Here is a 25,012-nt window from a genome sequence, read left to right as displayed (position 1 = left end):
CGCCTCTGTGTCTACTGATCAGCTTAAATTGAACAACATATTGGAAAGAACATTGATTGCCAATAATGAAATCCCCAGATTGAACAGGAAGCTGCTATATTTTCCTTTTTATTTTTTTTCTAGTTATTTAAGATTCCTTCTTTGTTTTTCCCAACAAAGTAACATTTACATTTCCTGTGACAGTCTCAGACCCAGATTTCTCCTGGTTGCCTCACATAGTGAAGTCTCATCCTAGTGAATGACGTTTATGTACATAACACATCCAATTTGTATTTTCTTAAATAGGTATTTCTTAGATCAGAAGCCTGTAGCACAGTTATTTCAGCTCCTAAGAGGTCAGTCTTCTCAAAATGACAATATTGCCAGTAACCACTTTTTCACAAAGGGATTAAGGTTCCCATTTTCCATCAAATATTTTTCCAATAACACAGCAGTTTGTCAAGTGTACCCCCAAATGACCTGTGGAAAAATAACCTTTGGACCCTTTGGCTAGGCTGTCACTTCACGAGCAATGTGAGAATCAAGATGGATGGCAGTAAGTGGGGGGGGGTCATTCACAGGCAAGGCAAGGGGAAGAAAGGTCCCCTCAGCATCCCCTTTCCACCTAAGACTGCTGAGCTTCAAAGCAGGAGGCTGGATGCCTTGGGCAGGGCGGGCTGAGTGCGGAGCAGAGTCTTCCAGGATGGCCGCAGGGACCTGGGGAGTCCCACAGTTCGATTAAGGAGCACATGTGCATGGGAGGATAAGCCTGCTCCTGCCCAGAGCACTGTCATGGAAATCAAAGCTCATCCCCTAGTCTCAGGCAATCTATTTTAAAGGACAGTGTTCGACTTCGGATTTATAGAAAATTCATTAGAAACATATTAAGTAGAAGACTAACCCACTGTCAGATTCTGATTTTCAGGAATAAGTGGTGAGGGCTTTGATTTGGGTGGCATTTATTAGGGCAGGTTTTTATCAAATATTGTTGATGTTTCTAACAGGAAGAGCTTTTGGTCGATGTTGTCAGTGAACGACGGTCCTGTGCACAGTCACTGGATAGGGCCACAGCACCCAGTCCTCACAGGCAACCCGCCCATTAACCTGCGCACTCACTGGGTCCGTGCACTTCCAGTTGCCTTAGAAGCAAAAGAGAAAAAAAAAAAAGAAAATACATTCTTAAGTGACTTTCAGTGCAATTAAAAGATAAGTCATGTGGTAGAAACAGCACATATCTGCTGTCTAAAATTTCAAATTGTCAGCCGGATTTGATGGTAGATTTTAGATGAAGTAAACTATGCTACATCACCACCAGCATCACCGTCATTGTTGCCCTCTTTCTGTGTTTTATACTAGCCCTTAGCTACTGATTTAACACAAAAGTTTAATATCTTTTACAAATTATAACATAATTAATGAAAAAAAATGGAAAAGTTTAATTTCAGTTTGAATATTTAATACACAGACCATAGTCCAAAAGTTTGCTTGCCTGATACATTTTCAGAACTCTTTTCCCCAGCAGTCCTGTCTGTCCACCCTGACTCAATCGGAATTTGAAATTACCATTTAGGAGAACATTCCACCCAATTTTTGTCTGGTTGTTTTCATTTTTTTTTTTTTTTTTTCATTTTTAACTCATTTGGCTTTTATTCCATTTCTTGAAGATAACATTTGAATTGGCTAATAACCATTTCTTTTCCCTAAAATGGATGCATCCCTGGAAACTGCAAATTCACCATGTTTCTTATCATACAATTTGGGTCTAGGCTTTGGTTCTCCCTAATTTCTCTTGGCATTATTACTTGGAATGGAAATAGACACAGGCAAAATCTATTAGTGATACTTATATTACTTACTAGTATGTTGTCTCTTTTTAGAATATCTTATCAAAACATTCTCAAAGACACTAATCATTCTTGACCTTCAAATTGGCTAATTCTGTGCTAGTAAATAATGTTTACATGCTAATGTGTTTGTACAATTACATGGTATGTTTTTCTTTATGAGCAGGTCCTGGACTGAGCAAAGGGTTCATTTTTCATGAGCGCATTGTCTCTGAAGATTGTGGGAGAAGAACAATTTTCAGGGACTGGACCAGTATCTTGTTAAGAGCAAGGGCCATCTTGTGTTTACATGCAATGATGTGTGTTTTTGTGTCTGTACGTACAGTGGTAAAAGTGGAACAACCTATTGATGTGTATATTACTCTGTCCATCACCCCAGATTTAGTTGAAACAAGTAGAAAGGAGCACAGTTTCCTAGTGATAGCACATTAGCTTACTAAGCCCCTGGTTAAGATAAAAAGGAGAGGAAGGGGGAAAAAGAGAGAGAGAGAGATCTTTGTATTTCCTGAAAATATGTAATCATATCCTTTCTTAAAATAAATAAATAAATAACTAGCTTAAATGCCTAATCAGAAGTCAGTCTGGAGTCCAAACGAACCCCCTCCTTTGGAGAGCACTTGAGCATCACTGTTTTCACTTGGGTGCACATCTGAGCGATTCCTTGATCATTTGTGCATTGTAGTCAAGTTTATCTGATAAGCTAAAAGTTGTTCTCAAGACTCAGATGGCAAAGAACCATCACCACGCTTGTTTAGGAAGCTGCATTCACAGACAACACAGGAAAGCATCAGATCTGGCTTGAACGGGGCAACACGTGGGAATCAGCCATAGTGTTCTGAGGGCCCTCTCTTTGCCAAGCTTGTGTGGAAAGCAAAACTATCAGATGCCCCAGGCAGAAAGGGATGGCAAAGAGGTGCGGTCTGTCCGCTCTGTTTGGATGGAATCCTTCCTGCCTGGGAAGCCACTGCCGGGTGGGGAGAAGGTTCCAGAACCTGAGAGCATCTTGGAATCGGCTGTGAGTGCCCGGTGCAGCTGCGCTTGGCCCGGAGGGGTCTCACCCTGCCCACGTGCTTGCGCCCGCCCTTCACCAAGCAAGCGGGCAGAGGTCCGACAGGGTCCCCGCCCTCACCAAGTGGCCTCCAATAGCCTCTGTTCCCCTGTCGTCCTGCAAGGGCTTGGAGGCCCTGACTTAGGGTGGTCAGGCCATACCGGGCTGTTCCAAGGTCCCGCGGTCCTCCTCCCCTACAAAGAGGACGTGACTCCCGCTCTCCGTGCGCTCGTGGTGTCCTAGTGAAATGAGGGCGCACTAGCGCCCGACGTGCCTTGGCGACACGGGCGGCGTCGCGCCCCGCTTTGCGCGTCCGTCCCCGCCGCGCCCCCGGGCCGCACCCTGCCCAGAGCCAGCTGGGCCTCGTGGCTGGGCCACCCTCTGTATTTGTATTTGGATTCCTACGTTTGTATTTCTAATAAATGCACATGTTGTCAGAAGTACTTGAGCCGGAAGTGGACATCTTTCTGGTTTGGGTGGCCGACCAGGAGGGCGCGGGCCGGGGTCGAGGGCACGGGTCTGCAAGGAGCCCTGCCTGCCTGCAGCCCCCTTCGGGTGCTCGCCTCTGGGAAGCCCAACCCGGGGGCAGAGCGCGCCAATGGGGAGGAGGATCTTTTTTTTTTTTTTTTTTTTTTTTTTTTTTCCCCAGCAGAAAGGTTACAAGTGGCCAGTTTCCAAAAGCCCGGGAACAGAGACCCTCAACCCAACCCTGGAGAGCAGGAGACCTTGGCTCCAGGCAAGCCAAGGTGGCAGGTGCCAGCGCCGGGGCCTCACCTGCAGCTCGGGAATGGGTTAACTGTGCCCGCCCCTCCACCACCAACGCACTGGGAGCCGAGGGCTGGCTGCCCAGAGTCCGAGCAGCTGCTGCCGGAAAAGGCAGCGCGGTCCCCCTGAAACTGGGGGGACGCCTTCCCAATCACCCCGAAACCATAGCCCGGAGACGTCCCAAGACCGTATGTGCTGCTGCACTTTGGTCTTCTTGAACACGTTTTGCTGAAAACGAGCTGCTCCAGTCCCCTAGCTCACCTACGCCAACTTCGGCCCCGGAGCCCGCCCTCCTGGAGGGGCGCTGCCTGGGGAGCGGGGTTGGGTGGGGGTCAGGAGGTCCCCGACTCCGCTGCTGGAGGACCCCCAGCCGGAGCCGGCCGCTTCCCACACTCTGTGCTTGCAGACGTCGGCTGCACCGCTGGGAGGTGTCTATTTTGGAGTTCTCAGCAATTTCTTCTTGAATTCCTTCAATCTGTGTTTGAACACTGGGGAATTTTCGTGCTCGTTAATCCCCTCCTCTTTCTAGAGCTGGCACGTCTAGAGCTGGTTTGTAATCAGAGTTACAGGCCCCTCCAGAGATAAATTATAACAGCAGCTGACGTTGACTGGGGACTGACTATGCGCACGTCCAATCACTCCTGATGAAGGAGGTGCTTATTTTGTCACCATTTTATTGATGAGAAAGCTGAGGCTCGTCCAACATTATAGACCTAGCAAAATCCAGAAAAAAGGATGGAAACGTTGGAAACATAGCTTCAAACACTTCAAAACTCCTGTGCTTGGGTGCTACACACTGCCAGTCAATGTCTTCAAAACACATACTGTAGTGCATAGCTCAGTGACAATTCTCTTAATATGGCAAACAGTGACTATTCGATTAATTTAAACCCATCTTTGTTTGGAAAATAACTTCATTTTCAAAGGGATATCTTTAAAATGTGCTAAAATAGCATGCTGAGGTCAGGTGTGTTTAGTAGAGATGGACATAAATCAAAAATAGCTACTCTCAAGTGAAAGAATGATATACAGAATATTCTCTTGCTTGGTTGCTTGATTCTTAAATTAGAGACAGACTAGGTCTTGCTCAGAAGTAGACCAGCAAGGACAGCAGGTCCCGTCCAGGGCCTGCATGTGCTAGTGCCAGGTTGAAACTGGTAGCAGAGAGACTTCAAAAAGCAGAACCTGCAACTGGGATTGGCAGGATTGAACCCCTTGCCCCCCACTTAACTAGTCTTCCCTCTTCTAAAAACCCTTTGATAACTTTCCCTAGGGCATTGGCCTCCAAGGAACAGTATTCATAGGAATAGCACCGTTCCCTCCTTCCCTCAGACCCAGAGCAAAGTCATGTCCAAGCGCACTATAGAAGGAGCAGCCCAAGGTCCATGCCCTGGGGAGGCACCAGGCACACTTCAAAGGTTGCTGGATCTTGAACATTTGTATTGGCAGGAGCCGGGAAGCATGCATGGGAACTTATGTTAAGGGTATTAGAACTAGAAAGGAACAACTTTAAAGCTGGCCTGACTGCATTTATATAAAAAGGGATTAAACAACACAGAGGATTTGTGTTCAAAGTTAATGATCAACAGTTGTTCAAGTAAAATGACAGTTGAAACCTGGATTTGAAGCGGCCTACAGCCAAAGAAATTGAGATGCCAGCACTTCTCTGATGCCTTGTAAAGGAAAAAAATCTAAGTCTTTGGAAGGTGGGAATATTGGGCTAGGTCTGTGATGTGCAGATAATCCATCCACCATCTGACCACAGGCAGGGGGATTTAGGGATACTCTTCACCTAGAGACTGAGACAGGCATTAGCGGGGAGCCCCAGCAACCACCAAAGCTCTGTGGCATGCTGCAGATGGTGGTGGGAAATGCCACCATGAACCTGGGATCCTGGTCTGAGGGAATCATGAAATCTGAGAGTAGGAGGGCAAGGCAGTAGGACTTAGTCTTCAGAGACAGTGGGTGCAACAGAAATAATAAGCCTTAGGGACCAAGGAGAGCATTTGGGGCCAGAGTCATGGACTCACCCCATTCTGGAGGGAAACTAGCCTTCCTACAGCCAGGTCCACTGCTCAGCAGGCCTTGCATGTTCGGGCTGGCAGTGAGGTGTGTGCCCGGTTTGGAATAGATAAGGATTCTAGATGCAAATGTGCGTTTCCTGCCATGGCCATGTGCATACTTACAGAGTCTGGATGGCATTTTAAAAGCAAGATGCAAAAAAGTGCAGATCACCTGGTGAAGGAGAGTTAAATTTTAAAATAGCTTAACTCCTATACATTTTTCCCCAAGGGGGAAAGAATTGAATAAACCAAATGGGTGAGAAAATGTAAGGCAGAGGGGAATAATTTTCCATAAAAGAAAAACACTTTAAAAAATGGAAAGTTAAAAAAGCTGGTCATCTTCAATCCATTTCTCCCTCTCCACTGCAAACCCCATTTTGCCGAATTCCTCACTTCCAAAACGTCTGTTCATTAGCAAGATGCCTGGTGCTCCTGCTAAAGTTAGGCTCCTACGTGCCTCCTCTGGAGGTTCTGGTTTATTAGGTCTGGGACAGGACCCAAGAATATACACTTGTGAACCATCCTTCTGCCAAACTGGGAGGAAGAAGTATAGAGTTGGACACTGAAGGAAATGTAATGTCTCGTTAGCCCTTCCCTTCAAAATGGGATGGGCACGAATCCATCAATTAAATGCATATATATTTGAGACTTACAGGCATTCTGAAATTAGATTGAAGGAAGAGTCTTCTCTGTAAGCAATATGGTTCCAGAATTAAGCAGTCCAGCCTTGAATGCTGTATTTGCCAAGGTGAGCTGGTACACCTTGAATATAAACTCTGAAATCTCAGCTTCTTAACATAATCTGAGTTGGCTCACTTCTCAGCCCAAACCTCATGGGCAGAGGAACCCAGCTCCACCCACCATACAGAGGCTCAGGTTTCTCCTCATGTGTGACTCTCCTTTTCCATGTATCCATGGATGGGAAAGAGATTGAGAGTCATCCATGCGGAAGATGTTATGGGTGAGGTTTGAAAACAGCGCATCTCCCAATAGCAGAACCCAGGAGCATGGTCACTTCTGGCTGACTGCAGAGGAGGCTGGAAAGTGCTGTCCAGCTGCATGTCCAGCAAGGAGTACACAAGGGTTTGGGTGAGAAAGAGTCTCTGCTATGCAGGTGAACAGAAGCCATTCTGCAATTCTCATACCAGAGAGCGGTATCAGAAATCCCTCTAGTGGACCAGTGGCATCAGCCACACCTGATGCTTATTGGAAATGCAGACTGGGCCCATCCCAGATCTGAAATAATTCTGCATTTGCAGGCACATTAAAAGTGGAGAGGCATACCAATTCAAAATTGTCTCCAATAGTTTCATCTATGGTAACTTTAAAGGTCAATGGAAATAAAAAGACTCCAATTTAATTAAAATTTGCAAGGCGTTTCCACTCGTCTCCTCAAATTTAACAGCAATTAAAATAATTATTTCAAACATGATGTGATGACACATTTCAAATTAGATTTGCCAATTCCTGTATACATTTAGAGTTCAAGTGCTAAGAATTATCTTTAAAATATTGTAAGTGCACAAAGAACACATAAACATCAGAATTCATACAAGGCAGCCCTATTAATAGCTATTTGAGACTGTTTGGGATAAAATTCAGATCAGATTCAGCACTCCAACCACCCGCAGCAGTAAGGTGAGAGGTCAGGTGATAACTCCTACCCTGACGGTTGACGGGGTGAAAGTCCTGGGTCGCTGAGAGACGAGCACGCCCATGAGCGTGGATGCACTCTGACCTTCACTCACAGGCTGAGTTCTGCCAATTGGCCGTTGACAGGATTGAATATCTGCATTACTTCTATAGGGAAAAAACTTTCCATCTGTAAAACAATGAGCTTCCTGACAAACTCACTGCCACGAGCATCACCAGACACAGAACCAAGGCACCATACAAGAGGCATAAAAAACAAAACCATCCCAGAAGATAACAGAAAGGTGTTCTGGCATGTCAAATAATATCCCCAAAGCAGGTTGCTTTTTTGTCTTATTTTTATACACCAAACATGTTCTCTAGAAACAACAAAATTTCACTACCTTGGTCATTGTAATTCTCCCTGAAAACAGAAATGTGGTGGAAAGAAGTCCCACATGGGCTGTGTGCCTGTGGGTGCAACAGGTAATCAGCCTCTCTTGGCTTATTACTCACATTAATATGACTGTTTTTATGATTCTCAATACTTTCTTTACTACTTATCTTATTTGAGAACCACCAGGATAGTGAACACATAAGGAGGAAAAGAAATGGGAATTCGTATTAGGAATTGAACCATCTAAGGCTATACCACACAGTGTGGCCCAGAAACAAGGTGGTTACGGCCACAATAAAGCTAGGTGCAAAGGGTTAGAAATCTTGATTCTCCTTTTATTTTTAGACAGGGCTCTTTAAACTTATGGGAAAAAAGTCCTTAGCTAGGAGGCAACAGCCTACAGCTAAACAGGCAAAAGCCTATCTAATCAATTCTAATCAAGTAAATGTTAATTCTCAGTTGATTCTTAGTATGGGGTTTTTAGCTAACAAACTTATGGGACAAAAGTCCTTGGTTAGGAGATAACGGTCTATAACTAGCAGGCAATAGCCCATTGAATCAACTCTAATCACTGTTTAGGTATGGGATTGCATACTTTGATGGTTTAGACTTAACAAGTGGTTGACATACCAATCTTGCTAAGAGATTTTAAAGAACTGCTCTAGGAAAATATGTGAGAAATGTTTGCTGAGGGGAAAACTTTTTGTTAATGGAAACTTAAGATACAATCACAGAAAGAATCAGAGGAATGTAATGATTGTTTTAGCTGGTATAAAAATAGTTATATCTTAAAGATAATTATCACAGTGTAATTAGCTTAACATTTCACTAATTATACTTTGGAATATCACACTGTTAGTTTTAATGATGTTACTGTGTTCCATTGTTTAAGCTATACTTAGCTATGGATAACTTTTGTCACATTGCCCATGTCTTTGTGTCCTTTTGAAATGATTGAATTAACTGATTTTTCTTGTGAAACTTCCTTGTATTTACAATAAAAACAGAAGCTAACTTTGAATTGGGGCTGTACCCAGTCTTTCCTTCTAACAGAGGAGTTGCTGAGGTGCAGTCCCTTCAGGCTGCTCCTTGCATTCATGTTGCTTTGAGTAATCTTTTTTGCATCTCCGTTACATGGTAAGAAGTGTAACACCTGGGGGCTTAGATTTGGGGATCTCAAATATGTTTCCAAGCTCTCTAAATCCTACTGCATTTAGAACACATCTGACCTGCATTAGCATGAGCCTAAACATGTCACTGTTTCCTTCATGTGTGTTCCATCTGCAACAAGAAACAAATTCACTGAACTCAGTTCAAATCTTATGGAAGCCAGGTACAAAGAGGTACATAAATACAACCCGTTTCCCCTTAAAATATGGTTGGTTTAGTTGTATGCATTTGGGGCATGGGGTAGAGCTTCAGCAGAATGATTTCATAATGAATATCATACATTGGTGAAAATTTAGCTCTACCCTGTACAAATGAGAGATTAGGATTTCTCTAATAAATGAGGAGGCATAAAGATACTTAGACATAAAATATTTAAGAGCAAAAAAAGATGGCAAGAGCTGAAAGCTCGTACTTTCCAAGGTGTGGCCCGTCAAGTCCTTGCAGTGTTGGGAGCTTTGGGAATTGCCTCAGTCCAAGGAGCTCTGAGAAGGCTTTATACAGTGGGCTGCTTCTTAGGATTGGAAAACTGAAGAAAGAAAGCTCAAGGTTGATTGATGCTATCCAAGTCTACTTCTCTGTCCCTCAGTCTACCAATCTGATGAATGGGGACAGTGACAGCAGACGCCTGGGATAAAACAAGATGACACGTGCCTTAAGACATGCCCAAGCTATTGCTTATTGCTGCTGTCATGGTTGTTATTTCAGAGTCAGGCAGCATTCCAGAGGAAAAACACTTTCCCCAGAAGTATGGTCGTGAGAGACACATACCTGATGCCTTTGGTACCAAAGACTGTTTTAAATTTTTTCTTTTCACTTTTCTCTCCAAATTTAAAGGTTGATTAGAACAAACTAAGACACTAGGTAAAAATACTAGATACAAAATTTGGAAATACTGAATTCCTCCACTCACTGAGATAGTCCATGAAGTTGTAAAAGAAAACGCACATGTGCATACATTCACACACACGTGTGCACACACACATACACATGCATCCCCATCCTCCGGCCTTAGGAAGAATATTTTCTTTCTTTTGCTTTTGACTCAATGACCCAGTGGTAGAATTCAAACACTGATGGAACCTGAGAAATGAGAAAGAATTCTGAACACATAACAATTCCGCCCAGACCTCTGCACTGAAAGACTTGACCAAACACTAGTGTGGCTTCTACCAGCACAGGACCATGTCCCTGGGATGACTGCAGCCCCCTTAAAATGACTGCCTGTGAAAATTCAACCCTGCCAGGATTTATTTCTGCCAGCCAAATTTATGTGTTTGCTCCTGCTTAAACCTGGTGATAGGCAGATAGGCCCCCTGTACTCTCTTGTAGAGCAGTTTCTTTAAAGAGCTTGCACTTACAAATCCTCTCTGCCTCCCTGAGATGTAAATCTACCACCATCCAGAATTGTCACCATAGAACCTGGAACATCTCTTTGAAATGCAAACCCCCAGGGAGATGCACTTGATCTTGTTCCCAGTCCTGCAGGAGGGAAGGGCCTGACACGGGTGGGCATATTGCTCTAATCTGCACCACTGCCCCCTGTCGTAAAGACATAAGAAGTTTGTTTCTCCCCAGGATAAACACCAGTAACAAATGCAGATGGCCTAGTCACATGGACCAACCCCCTCAGAGCTCCACAGTGCCCTTTCCTTAGCACACCCAGCCTTTAAAAGCCTCCTGCCTTTTGTTTCATCAACGTCTAATTTAATTCATAGTGGAGTCTCCTCCCTATTCCAATAATTGAATAAAATATGGCTATGCCTTCACTAGTATCTGGCATTGTTTATTCTGACAAGCCTAAGCTGCAGAACCATCATAAATGTAGCATACTTCAACTTTTTGCTATAAACAAACTTCCTACTGTAGAAGTGAAAAACTCCTCCTCCATGTTCTTAGGGTCCTGGCTGGGTCCAAGAATTAAGTTGACATAAGACAGAGTGGCAGGAGAAAAGCATAATACACGTTTTCCATGGCACGGGAGCCCTCATAAGGAAATGAAGACCCAAAAAAGCAGTTAGTGTCAGTTACTTCCACACTGGATTGGACAAATAATAGTTATAAAGAAGCAACTAAATTAAAAGGTAAAAGTTATTTTTAACAAGGTCTGTACAGAATTCTCACTGTTTCAACTTCCTATCCTTGAGGATAAGGATGTTGCATCTTTCTAGTATAAGGAGGGCATCTTTCACATGGGAGTTTCACCTACTTTTAAGAAACAGCACAAAGGACAACGCGATCTTTTGCACCTGCTGTTTTTCGAGTGTCTTTAACTTAGTCAATAATGCCAAAGTGGTGTAGTTTTAATTCCTTCAATATTTAAATTTATCTGCATTGAGTTATTTAAAGGAAAAAAATTATAAAAAATAGAAAAATTAAGTGAAGTCAATTCCCCAAAAAAGAATTACACACTTTACCTAACTGGAAAAAAAGTTAGTTTTAATACAAGTGCGCCTAGCATGAACCATACTATTAGTTCCAGAGTCTTCCCATTTGCTAGGAAAATATTACCATAGAAATTTTATAGTAATACAAATAAAAATTTAGGCATATATGAGGGGACTTCAAAAGGTTCATGGAAAATGGAATTAAAAGATAAAAATAAAAGTATAAACTTTATTTCTCAACATAAGTTCTATCAAGTTCAACACACTTTTATAAGTGATGACACTAGTCATTTAGTCCATCTCTAAAGAACTGAGGGTCCTGGGAATTTACTCGTATCAAGGATTTTTATATTACTAACTGAAGAAAAATGTGTATCCTTTAAAGATTTTTTAAGATTAGGAAACAAAAAGTCATAAGGAGCCAAATCAGGACTGTAAGGTGGATGCCTAATGATTTCCATTAAAACACTCACATAATTACACTTGTTTGATGAGAGGAATGAGCATTGTTGTGGTGGAAAAGGACTCTCTGGTGAAGCTTTCCTGGGTGTTTTTCTGCTAAAGATTTGGCTGACTTCCTCAATACACTCTCATATTGAGCAGATGTTGTTGTTCTTTGGTCCTCCAGAAAGTCAACAAGCAAAATACCTTGAGTATCCCAAAAAAATGTTGCCATGAACTCCACCCTTGACCAATTTGCTTTTGCTTTGGCTGGACCACCTCCACCTCTCGGAAGCCATGGCTTTCATCGTGCTTTGTCTTCAGATCTTACCCATGAAGTCATGTTGCATCTCCTGTTATAATTCATTGAAGAAATGCTTCAGGATCTTGATCCCACTTGCTTGAAATTTCCATTGAAAGCTCTGCTCTTGTCTGCAGCTGATCTGGGCACAACAGTTTTGGCACCCATCAAGCAGAAAGTTTGCTCAACTGTAATTTTTCAGTCAGAATTGTGCAAGCTGAGTCATTTGAGATGTCTGTGGGGTTGGCTATTGTTTTTCCTGTTCATCCCTGGTCCCCTTCAAATAGGGCATGAACAAGATTATTTCCTCACAAATTGATGTGGATGGTCCACTGCTGTGGTTTTCATCTTCAATGTCATCTAGTCCCTTCTTCAAATGAGTCATCCATTTGTTAACAGCTGATTTCTTTGGAGCATTGTCCCCATAAACTTTCTGTAAAGCATCAGTGATTTCACCATTCTTCCACCCAGCTTCACCATAAACTTGATGTTTGTTCTTGCTTCAATTTTAGCAGAATTCATGTTGCTCTAATATGGGCTCTTTTCAAACTGATTAGTTATCCTTCTTAGTGTCTCAAATTAGATCCTGTTTGGACAGGTAAACACAAGTTAGTACATGTTTACTTTGGTGAAAAGAAACATTTACGATCCATGCATGGTTTTTTCATAACACTCATTTTCCATGAACTTTTTGAAGACCCCTCATATGTTCATTAAAAGAAACCTGATAAGTAGCCTGTTTAAAAATGGTATCAAGCTTTTGAAACCTGGCAATGTTTTATCCTCAGGCTCTCAGGGGTCTCTGTGTCTCATTGCAGGGTTCCTCTTTCTCCCACTTTCTTTCTATGTCCTGACTGAGAAACACAGAATGCCTTGACTGCTCTGTGATCTGCCCAGCGGCATGTTTTCCCCAGCAGTGTGAACCCACATGGAGCCTTGAACATCCCCAGGAACTGATAAAGTTAATTTGTTACTTGAAACACTAGAAGAGCAACCATGTTGCTAAACATGTAGACACTGGCCCTGGCTCTGAGATAAATTCCTTTAACCCTCCTATAAACTCTATTCCCTTCACTGTGGACATACCTAGGTAGACTCTCCTTCTCTCTCTGTCCATGACAAGGATCACTGCACAGTCTGTTTGTAAGTTCCCCTAATAAATGCCTTGGACTGGTCACCCCAGGACAGTCTGGGGCAGTCTCTTGCAGGAACTCCCCTGCCACCCTTTTGGGGCAACTCCAGCCCTGGGTTTGGCTGGATGGAACACTCATGGAACCACATAGTGACCACCATTGCTGGGAGACAGGGGAGATTTATGAGAAAGCAGGAGCTGAGACTCTAGCAAGTAGCTGTTGATGGATGAATGAATGTTTCAATCAATACTGACCATTCCCCAAGACCCCTGCCAGAGAGTCTCTTCCTCTTCCCTCTGACTAACCTGCCAGGTCTCAAATTAAATCTCACATTTGTAGGGAAGCTCCCATGACCTTTTTCTTATCACAAGTGCCCAGTCTGGGCTAAGTTCTTATTATGACTCCTCCACTTCTTCCCAGGTAACTCCACATGGGTGCTTTTTGAAGCAGAACTCAAGAATGAAGAGGGCTGTTTTCTTTGAAAATAGAAAATGTTCTTTTCCAAAGGTGCCCACGAGGTACACCCCACAGACACATACACAGTAGTCGGATATGGACATGTTGTTTTCTAAGAAACTGGGGTCTCTAAGAAGAAGGCTTAGGAAAAAGTCCAAGTGGACATGAAACTCTGATTTTCTGGGTTTCATATGCAGAGGGAGAAAAGGACAAGGGAGTGTGTATCTCCCTGGTGTGATAGTGACTCACTTCCCATTTGGGGGGAAGCTTCTGCCAGCCCTTCCCATTTATTCTTGCCACTAGAAGGTCTTTTACAGCCACCAATATCAGGGCAGGTATAGAAAGCAGAGCCAGGTTCGAGCAGACAACTTACACCCAGGGGGTCTCGCACTCAGGATGACTCTACTCACACAGCTACGGTTCATTGCAGGCATTTTCCAGCTGATCCTTCCCTGAATGTTTGATCGGATGATGGAGACCAGAAAATTCAGTGTAAGCCACCAAGCATAATTCATATTTTGGAAATAGTCCAGCAAAGAGTTGTTACTAACAATCTCCCCTCCAAGAGCTTTGAATGGGTCACCCGAAGGCCAGGTATGTCGTGGGAGCTACCTGGATCCCCAGGAGTAGTCGCAGGTATCACCCACCTTCTGCTTTGAGACTCAGCCTTTCTCATAAAATTTACACAAACAGGCTCACTAAATGACGGGATGAAAAATATGAAAAATAGCTGTTATTGCTGATTCTCCTGAAAGGGAAGATGCCACATCCAATTTTTTCAAGGCATTTCTGTCCTCGATGCTGAGCCTCAACAATTCTCCTACCACAAAATACATGACATCTACACACAACACCTTCCAAAAATATTTCACAGGGAAGGAATCAAATGACCCCCCAGGCTATTTTAAGTATACCACATTCACTACTGCCAATAATGAAGCAAACATTAAGCAGGGAGCTGAATTTGTGCTCACAAGTATTAATTATTCATTCATCTAATCAATGTGATGCATATTGATTAGAGGAAGGAGTATTTACTGTGCACTAAGCAACAGTGAACAAAACAAAAACTTCTGCCTCTGTATATCATATAGGGGCAGACGGAAGATTAATCAGTGCCCACAGCACTTTTTTGACATTAACTTATTTAATCCTTACCTCAATGCTATGAGGTGATGTCTGTTATGTTCCTAATTCTAAGGTGATAAAACTGAGCCACATACTGGTTAGACTTTCCCAAGGCCATATGGGTAGGAAAAGAGAACAAAGAATTCGCTTTCTGACGATAAAACTGTTTTATTACTACATAACTAATGCTGTCTGCCATTTGTGCTATTGAAAAATCATCATTTTATGTGGAATAATAACTGTAATACAAAGTGAATTAGTCCATTTCTGTTGCTTATAACAAAATACATGGAACTGGGTGATTTACAAAGAAAATGAAATTTATTGCTTACAGCTTTGGAGGAGGGGAAGTCCAAAGTCTTGGGAACACATCTGATGAGGGTTTTCTTTGGCAGTGGCGTAACAGCAATGCAGTGGTCTCACATGGCAGAGCACAGAGAGAGACTCTCATGTGTTCTCGTATCAAAGCCCTCAGAACCCACCCGTGACCACCATTATTAATCCATTCACTACAACATGGCCCTACAATCTAATCAACTCTTCAAAGCCCCATCTTTCAATTACCATAATAGGACTTCCAACCCTCCCAACAGTCACAGTGAGGCTGAGTTTACAATACTTGGAATATTGGGGGGCACAGTATAATCTTCAATGAGTTTGGGGGAACATAATTCAATCCCCAGAATTCCACCCCTAGCCCCCCAAAACTCATGTTCTTTTCACATACAGATACATTCATTTCAGCCCCAATATCTTAACTTGTTTCAACTCAAAAGTCCAAAGTTTAAAGTCCCATCTGTGAAATCAAAACAAGTTATCTGCTGCCAAGACACAATGGTGGGACAAGCACAAGATACATATTCCCACTGAAAAAGGGAGAAATAGGCCAAAAGAAAGATGTAACAGGTCCCAAATAAATTCAAAAACCAGCAGGGCAGGCATTAATTATCAAAGCTGGTGACTTGACTCCATGTTTAATGTTCTCTGCATGCTGGTGTGGGGATTGGCCCCCAAGTCCTTGGGCAGGTCCACTTCCATGGCTTTCTTGGTCTCAGGCTCTCCTAAGCTGGCATTCCACACTGGTAGCTCCACAAGTCTGGGGTCTCCTTGGTGGTCCTGCTCTCACAGCTCCACGAGACACGGTGCTGATGAGGTTTCTCTGCTGCAACTCTGACCCCACATTTCTGCTCAGCATTACTCTAGTGAAGAGTCTGTGTGGTGAATCCATCCCTGTGACAGACCTCTTCCTAGGCCCCCAGGCTTTTCCATTCATCCTTTGAAATCAGGGTAGAGGCTCCCAAGCCTTCCCAGCTCTGGCATTCTGTGAGTCTGCAGACATAACACCATGTGGATGCTGCCGAGCCTTCAGGCTTTTATTTTCCAAAGCTGCAGGTCCAGCCAAACCTGGGACCAATTTAGCCATGGCTGAAAAGCCAAAGCAGCTGGGGTGCTGGTGTGGAGAGCAGCATCCCAAGGTGGCCCTGGGCAGTGAGCCCATGTAGGGTAACTCAGACCTGTTCCCCAAGACCATTCTGTCTCCCGAGGCCTCTGGACCTGTAATGGAATGCACAGCCTCCAAGACCTCTGAAATGCCTTCAAAGTCTTTCTTCCCTTCTCTTGATAATCTCTTTCTTCTGTACTAATTTCCTTAGCAAATGGTAGCTGAGCTGCACCACTGAATTTTTCTCTTGAAAATTCTCTCTGCCTCTCTACCACATGGCCAGGCTGCAAATTTTCTAAATCTTTATGCTCTGTTTCCCTTTTAAATTCTAGCTTTATGTCATGCCTTTGCCACCATAACTCAGCATAGGCTGTTACAAGTAGCCATGCAGCTTCCTGAACATTTTGCTGCTTAGAAATTTCTTCCGCCAAAAACCCTGAGTCAGCACCTTTAAGTTCCACATTCCATAAATCTTTTGGGCATGAACAGAATGCAGCCAAGTTCCTTGCCAGGTCATATCAAGGCTAATCTTTACCCCAGTTTCCAATGAGTCCCTTCTCATTTACATGTGAGACCTCCTTAGAATGGCCTTTACAGTCCACATTTCTATCACCATTCTGGTTGCCACCACATACCCAGTCTCTAAAACATTCCAAGCTTTCCCTAGTTTTCTTGTCTTCTAAGCTTTCACCATCACCCAGGTTTTTTCTAGATTGCTCCTTCAAATTCGTCCAGCCTCTGCTCATACCCGGTTCCAAAGCTGCTTCCACATTTTCAAATATTTGTTATAAGCAACACCTTACTTCTCTGGTGCCAATTTTCTGTATTAATCTGTTTCTGTTGTTTATAACAAAATACATGGAACTGGGTGATTTATAAAGAAAATGAAATTTACTGTTTATAGTTTCAGAGGCTGGGAAGTCCACAGTCCAGGGAACACATCTGGTAAGGGTCTTCTTTGGTGGTGGCTTTACATCAATGCAGGGGTCTCATATAGCAGAAAATGGTGGATCAGTGAGAAAGACCCTCGTGTGCTCTCTTTTTAAAGCCCTCAGAACCACACCCCTGACCATCATTTTTAATCCATTCACCACCGCATGGTCCTACAATATAATCACCTCTTCAAGGCTCCAGCTTTCAATTACCATAGTAGGATTTCCCATCCTCTTAACACTGTCACAGTGGGGGCTAACTTTCTAATACTGGAACACTGGGGGACACAATTTAGGCTTCAGTGGGTTTCGGGGGGACATTCAATCCATAGCACCAGGGTACTTCAAAAAGTTATGGAAAGATTTGTGTTATCCTTAATTCTATTTTTCCACAAAAGTTTTGAACTACCCTTGTAAATCTAATTTTAAAAATTCATGTCGAATCTGTTAGGAATTTCCTTCAACTCTAAGTAACAGAGAACTAATGACAGTGGGTGAACCACAGAGGTGTCTTGTTTTTCACACATGACAAGGGCTGGGTGTCAGGCCTCTGGGGTTGCTGGGACAGTTTCTCTTTCTGTACCACTCAGTCACCTCACCCTCACATGCCAGGCAGGAGAAAAGAAAGGGAAAAAATCTCGTCAACAGAATCTGCCACCCACTATCTAATCAGCAACACCTGCTTACATCCCATCAGTCAACCATGCTGCATGGTCACCTCTAGCCCAAAACAAAGTCGGGGTTTTGTCAGTGGATATGTGATAGCAAAGATCTCCCACCTCCTTCCTCAGGAGTGTTGTGAGTGTTGTTGTCCCTCTGCATTTTTGAATACCATTTAGTCAATTTCCACAGAAGAAAAATGCTAGTATTTTGATAGTGACTGCATTGACCACCATCAGGTTTTTTAGATCTATACAAGATATCAGGGAGAGCTGGTATCTTTACAATACTTAATCTTACAGTCAGTGAACATGGTTTGTTGCTATACTTAGAATTTTAATCTCTCTCAACAGTCTTTTGTAGCTTTCTATATAGACATCTTATGTATATTTTATTAGACTTATTCCTAGCTATAAAAGATTTTTGGTGTTATGATGAATGAGACTAAATTTCATTTTATAAGTATTTATTGTCAGTCCATGAAAATAAAGCGGGCCTTTTCACTGATCTTAAGTCCAGTGACATGGCTAAGTCAATTTAATTATTCTAATACTTGGCTTAGACTCTTTTGAACTTCTGCAGAAACTAGATATCTTCAGTGATATCAACTTTACTTCTTCCTCTTTTATACTTTTTTTCTTATCCTATTGCACTTTCCTTTCTTGTAACGTTCTTGGCAGATACTGGTGCCAAAATTATGCTGACTTCATAAAATGTATTGGAAAGTGTTACTGCTTTTCTATCCTCTAAAACTTTGAGAATGACTGGAATTATTTATATCTTAAATACTTGTAAGATTTGATCGGGGAAGCCATCTGGGCTTGAAGTTCACTTTGTGAGGAAGATTTTAGTTATTTATTCAGTTGTTATTGTTATTTGATGAGATTTACACATAAGTATTTTATTTTGGGTGCTATTGTAAATTGCATTATATTTTAAATTTCAAATTCCTTATATAATAACCTTGATAACTACACTTATTAGTTCTAGGAACTTTTGTGGGTATGTATGTTGCTGTTTTCTGTATAAACAAATGTTACATCTGTGAGTAGAGACAGTTTTATTCCTTCCTTTACAGTTGTATTCCTTTCATTTCTTCTGCTTGTCTTACTGAACTGGTTAGAGCTTCCTTCAGGATGTTGGGAAGGAATGGTGAGGAAAGAAAATCTCACCTTGTAGACATTAGAGGAAAACTTTCAGTGTTCTGTCATGTTCTTGTTATATTAGCTATAGGATCATTGTTACTGTTTTTGTAACTTGTGTTTACTAGGTTAAGCAAGTTTTCTCCTATTCCTAGTTTGTTGAGCGTTTTTACCACGAATGCATATTCAATTTTTTTGTATGCTTTTTCTGCATCTTTTGAGGTGATCATGTGGTTTTTCTTCTTTAGTCTGTTGATATGATAAATTACAATTGAATGTGGAATGTTGAACCAGCCTTGCATTCCTGAAAAGAATCCCACTTACTCATATTGTATTATCTTTTTATATATTGGTGCACTATATTGCATCTATGCTCATGAGGGATATTGTACTATACTTTTCTTCTATATGGATGTCTTTGTGCAGTATTGTTGGCTTTATCGTTAGGTAATATCCTCTTTATCCTTAATAATCCCTGTTCTGAAGTCTGCTTTGCTTAAATTAGCATTGCTACTGCAGCTTTTTTTAGATGCATGTTTGCACTCCATGCTTTTCTCTCTCCTTTTATTTTTAACTTACTATAAAGTGTATTTTTTGTGTGTGTGGAACATGTATAGTTGGGGCATACTTTTATATACAATCTGACGATCTCTGTCTTTTAATTGGTGTATTTAGAACATTCATATGTAATGTGATGACTGATATGGTTAGATTAAAAACTATCATCTTGCTAGCAATTTTATATTAGTTCTTTTTTATTATTTTTTAAATTTTTTGCCTTATGGTGTTTCGACCTTATTATGATTCCATTTTGTATATAATATTAAATTACTACTTAAAAATTTTTACTTTTTGCCCTGGTATGATTCCATCCTACATGGCTGTTCTTTGGGGCAGTAGTCATTTCCCTCCATCTGCCTTCTCTTCCACCTAAGTGAATGCCTCCACCCCAGGGAAGAGTCCGTGGATATGGACATGAGCCCCTTGAGGTCTCAGAAATATCTTTTTGGTTGTGAACTAAAGGCTGGCAAAGACTATCATTTTAAGGTGGATAATTATGCAAATGTGCATCAATTGTCTTTGAGAATGGTCAGCTTATGGGCTGGTGCAAAGGATGAACTGTGTAATGTTGAAGGAGAGGCAGTGAATTATGAGGGCAGTCCAGTTAAAGTAACACTGGAAGCTTTGAAAATGTCTACACAGCCTACAATTTCCCTTGGGGCTGTGAGATAACACCACCTGTGGTCTTACTGTTGAAGTGTCACCCAGTGCCTGTGCATATTAGCAGCACTTAGTAGCTGTGGAGAAAGATGCAGAATCAGAAGACAAAAGAGGAGGAAGGTGTGAAATTCTTAAGTGTGTTCGAAAAGCAATCTGCTCCAGAAGTGGTAGCAGGTTCCACCAAAAAAGGTAAAACTTGCTGCTGATGAAAATGATGATGACAATAATGATGACAATGATGATGATGATTTTGATGATGAGGAAACTGAAGAAAAAGCTCCAGTGAAGAAATCTGTACAAGACACTCCAGCCAAAAATGCACAAAAATCATACCAGAATGGAAAAGACTCAAAACCATCAACACCAAGATCAGAAGATCAAGAATCCTTCAAAAAACAGGGAAAAAACTCTAAAACACCAAAAGACCTAGTTCTTTAGAAGACATTAAAGCAAAAATGCAAGCAAGTACAGAAAAAGGTGATTCTCTTCCCAAAATGGAAGCTGATTTCATCAGCTATGTGAGGAATTTCTTCCAGATGACTGACAAGGAGGCTATTCAAGATCTCTGGCAGTGGAGGAAGTCTCCTTAAGAAAACAGTTTAAACAGCTTGTTAAAATTTTCTGTCTTATTTCATTTCTGTAACAGTTAATACCTGGCTGTCCATTTTATATTGCAGAGTGGGAACTTTCCTTATCATGTTTGATAAATGTTGACCAAGTTCCATTGCCAAGAATATGTTGTTCAAAATGCCTGTTTAGTCTTTAAGATGGAATTCCACCCTTTGCTTGGTTTTAAATATGTATGGAATGTTACCGTAGGACATAGTAGTAGTGGTGGTCAGACATGGAGATCATGGGGAGACAAAAACATACATGTGAAATAAACTCAGTATTTTAATGAAGTAAAAAAATAAATAAATAAAAATAAAAATAAATAAATAAAATTTTTACTTTTTGTGTTTGCCCTCAGGTTTACAATATGCATCTTTAATCAGACTCTAACTTGAAATAGTATTATATCACTTCCCATGTAATTTAAGGAACTTACAACAGGATAGTCCAAATTCTACCCTCTCAACTTTTTGTCATATACTCTTCTATTACATATACTATAATCACACAATGGATTGCTGCTATTTTTTGCTTTACACAGTTAATTATCTCTTTGATCAATTAAAAGTAAAAACAATCATTTTAACATTAATTATTCCACCCCCAGTGCTTTTCATCTATTTGTTTATATCGACTTTTGAGTCTGTGTCCTGTTCTTTCTGCCTGAAAAATTTCCTTGAATTTCTTTATTCTGCTAGCTATGAATTCTCTCAGTTTTTGTTTGTCTGAGAAGGTCTTTATTTCTCCTTCATTTGGGGAAGATATTTTTGTGGCATACAGGATTCTGGGTTGACAGTTTTTATTTTCATCACTTTAGAGTTGTCACTCCATTGTCTTCTGGTGTCTTCTTATTTTTAATAAGAAGTCTCCTAAATTCTTTCCCTTGTTCCTCTCTGGGTATTGTATCTGATCAGTTCTCCATTCTTAGAATTTTATATAAATGAAATTATACATTATGTAACCCTTTTAAAAGTGGTGTCTTTCACTCAGCATAATGCTTCTGAGCTTCATCTGGGTTACTGCACTGATTAATAGTCCTTTTTATTTATGAGTAATATTTCCTTGTATGGATATACCTCAGCTTGTTTACCCATCCATCTATTAACTGGCATTTAGCTTATTTCCAGTTTTTGACTATTACAAATAAGGCTGCTATAAATATTCATGTGCAAACTTTGCATGAACATAAATTTCATTTCTCTACTCAGGAGTAGAGCTGCTTGACTATATGATAAGTTTATGCTTAAGTTTATAAGAAACTGAAATTTAATTTCTTTAAATTTATAAAGAAACTACTTTCCAGAGTAACTGTAACAGATTTCATTCCCACCAGCAACTTTTGAAAGTTCCATACATCACATCCTAGCCCGTCCTTCCTACGTGAGTCTTATTCTAGCCATTCTAAAAGATGCATGGTGGTTTCCTATTACGGTTTTAATTTGCATTTCCATATTTAACATTTGCATATATGCTTACTTGCCATAATTACAAACTCTTTGGTGAAATGTCTGTTCATGTCCTTAATCCATTTTTAAAACTTGGGTTGTTTGTTTTCATAAAGTTGAGAATTGAGAGTTCTTTATATATTTTGAATACAAATCCTTTGTAGGATATAAGACATGCAAATATTTTCTCCCAGTGTGTGCCTCAGATTTTCATTCTTTGAACACTGTTTTACAAAGAGCAGAAGTTCCTAGCTGTAACACAGTCCAACTTATCCATTTTTTTTCTATTTTTTTCTTTTTTTTTTCTATTATGGATTATGTTTTTAGTGTTGTACCTAAGAAATCTTTACATAAGTGATTTTCTATTATGTTTTCTTTAGAAGTTTTACAGTTTTGGGTTCTACATTTAATTTTCTATATGGTTCAAGGTATGGAATGAAGTTTACTATTTTTAGCTTATCGGTATCTAATTGTTCCAATACCGTTTGTTAATTCCATTGTTTTGTGGTTTCTATTACTTTGTTGAGATGTCTGAGGTCAGCTTTTAAGGTAAATTGTTTTTTGTCTTTTTATCTCTGTTGTTTTAACTTTGTCCTCTTTTGTTTAATTGTCATTAGTTAGTGCTGACATGCTTTTGTGTGGCTTCTTTGTATTTATCCTGACTGGCTTTCTTAGAAATTCCTGAATCAAGGACATGATGCCGTTCATCTGTTTTGAAAACTCCCAGCCAACATTTCCTCTGTTTTTTTCTACGTCAGTTTTTGCTGCAGTAGTGCTGGGCCTTCATTTACACATAATTTAGATCTTTTCCCTGTGTTCACTATGCTTCTTATGCTTTTTTTCCTATTTCCCATAGTTTAACATTTTTTCTTTGTCAGTTTCTCTTGACTCATCTTCTATTTCTCTAATTATTTCTTTTGATGTTTCTAATCTTCTGTTAAAAGCACATATTCTTAATCTCAGTTCCAGAAACTACGTTTTATTCTTTTGTATAGCTTATAGGTCTCTGTTGAAATTTTCCATCTTATCATCTACTTTTTTGTATTAATAAGTAAAACGACTTTAAAGATCTTGTGTAATAACCATGATGTCTACATCACACATGGGACTATATTTATTGTCTGTTTTGTCATCTTGTCCTGCTTCTTGGATGCCCACTAAATGCCACATTAAGTGACAGAAATTATGCATGGAGGACTACAGAGGCTCTGGGCAACATTATCTTTCCAAACAAGTATTCACCCTATCTTCTGCAAGTAGCTGGTGTAGGACAGATCACTTCAACTTAGAAAGGCATGACCCGACCCCAGACCATGTGTCAGACTTTTTAATGCTTGGTCTACATTTGTTTTATTCTCAGTTCTAGGGTGAAGCTTTCAGTGGATCCATATGAGAGCCTGAGATGCTTATCAGGGGCTTTTCTATGTAGAGAATCCTAAGCTCCATGTTTTCTCTCCTGCCGGAGACCAGCTCCTCAGGATTCGTTGGACCTGAATAGGTGGTGTGGACTTAGTGAAAAGGAAGAGACGGACCACAGATGTCTAGTGCAAGTGTGGACAACAACCACATGAATCTTGCTTTATTTATATATTTTACTTAAACTTTTACATGATGATTTATCTTTTAATAAAAACATTTCTTAACGAATGAAATACTGCCATTTGCAACAACATGGATGGACCTTGAGAGAATTATATTAAGTGAAACGAGTCAGGCACAGAAAGAGAAATATCACATGTTCTCACTTATTGGTGGGAGCTAAAAATTAACATATAAATTCACACACACACAAACAAACAAAAAAAAACGGGGGGGAGGGGAGAAGATATAACAACCACAATTACTTGAAGTTGATACGACAAGCAAACAGAAAGGACATTGTTGGGATGGGGGGAGGAGAGGGAGGAGGGAGGGAGGTTTTGGTAAGGGGCAGCAATAATCAACCACAATGTATATCGACAAAATAAAAATTTTTTTTAAAAAAACATTTCTTATTTCATCTCTATAGAAAAAAAATCAAAATGTTCCAAAGCACTCACGCTGTGACAAAAACACCCACTCATGCATCAATAGCTCACCCCAAAGCCTGTGGCTTGTGGCCAGAAAACTATACAATAGTAACATGATTGGCTTTAAAATGTCAGACTTTTGGTCTGAATCATAAACCTTAACCTTCTTAGCTTACAACTTAATCCCTTTTTTAATCTTACTTATACTTACTATACTTGATTTTAATAACATTGATTAATTAGGTTTGACAATTGTTTATACTCTATATAATATAATCATTTTAATTTATAATCAAAATCACAATATTTGTAAAATGATTTTTATCATAAAACCTAACTATAAATCTCTATTAAATTTTGTTATTGATACAAATTTTACATTACAAACTGATTAAAACAAAACCTGTTAATATCAAAATTTATGTTTTTCTACTATCTAACTTATTTATCTTTATAATAACACTTCTCATCTCCCTGCCAAAAAACTCCAGGAAAAGCACAAGGAACAAAGTAAAAAATTAAATGATCCTACTCAAACTAATGTAAACACACTATATCATTCTTATTATTACTAGGGAAACAACATGTTCTTGGTAAGTCAAGAGAAACTGTGGGAATGGGGAAAACAAAGAAATCTGTAACTGGTTAATGATCAAATAATTGTAAACGCCACTGCACTAGGACCCACCACCTCCCTGGGGGATGTGGATAGAAATCCAACATAATAACTTCATTCCACACGTACAAGAGCATGAACACAGCCACAATGGGTCCATGCACACATCACTAACAAGAAAGCTCAATAACAA

General features: G+C 40.6%; 1 pseudogene; it reads left to right on the top strand.

Annotated features, from left to right (window-relative positions):
- Positions 1-9,557: 9,557 nt before the first annotated feature.
- LOC134372521 (nucleophosmin-like) lies at positions 9,558-20,727 on the top strand (annotated as a pseudogene).
- The last annotated feature ends 4,285 nt before the right edge of the window (positions 20,728-25,012 follow it).

This window comes from Cynocephalus volans, chromosome 3 (assembly GCF_027409185.1).
Source record: "Cynocephalus volans isolate mCynVol1 chromosome 3, mCynVol1.pri, whole genome shotgun sequence".
Taxonomy (NCBI): domain Eukaryota; kingdom Metazoa; phylum Chordata; class Mammalia; order Dermoptera; family Cynocephalidae; genus Cynocephalus; species Cynocephalus volans.
The sequence above is the reverse complement of the archived record's forward strand: the minus strand, read 5'-3'. Positions and strand labels throughout refer to the sequence as shown.